This window comes from Oryx dammah, unplaced genomic scaffold (genome assembly GCF_014754425.2).
Source record: "Oryx dammah isolate SB20612 unplaced genomic scaffold, SCBI_Odam_1.1 HiC_scaffold_27, whole genome shotgun sequence".
In the NCBI taxonomy this organism is placed as follows: Eukaryota; Metazoa; Chordata; class Mammalia; order Artiodactyla; family Bovidae; genus Oryx; species Oryx dammah.
The window spans coordinates 29,463,299-29,464,631 of NW_024070211.1; positions in this window are offsets into that span (position 1 = coordinate 29,463,299).

Here is a 1,333-nt window from a genome sequence, read left to right on the forward strand (position 1 = left end):
TACATACCTTAATTAAAAATACTTTATTGCAAAACAATGCTAACCGTCATCTGAGCCTTCAGTGAGTCATAATCTCTTTGCAACAATAACACTGAAGATCATTACTGAGCAAATAATGTTGGAAAAATGGCACCAATAGACTTGCTTCAGGTAAGTGTTGCCACCAACCTTCAATTTGTAAAAAAAAAACACAATATCTGCAAAGGACAACAAAGTGAAGGGCAATGAACTGAGGCGGTATGCCTGTATAGCCATTGCTATTTCCATGCAGAGATTGGAGAGGCCAAAGATCTCTGGGTTTGACCCAGAAACCTGCAAGTGGCTAATATCTGGGCTTTCCCCACAGCTGGCTTTTCCATCCTGGTATTTTATTTATTTGTTTTTGGCTGCATTGGGTCTTCATTGCTTTGCACGAGTTTTCCTTACGGCAGATGGGGGCTACTCTCTGTTGTGACGCGTGGGCTTCTCATTGTGGTGGCTTCTCTTGTAGAGCTCAGGTTCGAGGGCATGCAGGCTTCAGTAGCTGTGGTACATGGGCTTTGTAGTTGTTGCTCTGAGGCATGTGGAATCTTCCTGGACCAGGATTCGAACCTGTGTCCCCTGCATTGGCAGCCTGATTCTTATCCACTGCTGCTGCTGCTATGTCACTTCAGTCGTGTCTGACTCTGTGCGACCCCATAGACGGCAGCCCACCAGGCTCCCCCATCCCTGGGATACTCCAGGCAAGAACACTGGAGTGGGTTGCCATTTCCTTCTCCAATGCATGAAAGTGAAAAGTGAAAGTGAAGTCGCTCAGTCCTGTCTGACCCTCAGCGACCCCATGGACTGCAGCCTACCAGGCTCCTCTATCCATGGGATTTTCCAGGCAAGAGTACTGGAGTGGGGTGCCATTGCCTTCTCCCTTATCCACTGCATCACCAGGGAAATTCTGGTTTTTGTTTTTAAACTCAAGAGTCTTCTTCCAACCTTGAGAGTAGAAATGAATTGAAAAAAAGGCAGACTATGTTAATGCAGACTTTCTAAAATTAGTTTTTCTTTTTTTTTTAACAAAAATATTTCACTGACATTGTTTGTAAAAGTGAAATAGCTTTACAAAGTTTGTAATGAAAACCAGCAGCAGCTCTCCTGTCCCACTTCCCCACGTCAAAGTCTGACTTTCAACTCACATAGCTGTTTCATTCAGTAGTGGTCTGTTGTTGTTTAGTCACTCAGTTGTGTCTGACTGTTTTGTGACCCCATGGACTGTAGCCTGCCAGGCTTCTCTGTCCATGGGATTTCCCAGGCAGGAATACTGGAGTGGGTTGTCATTTTCTTCTCCAGGAGATCTTCCTGA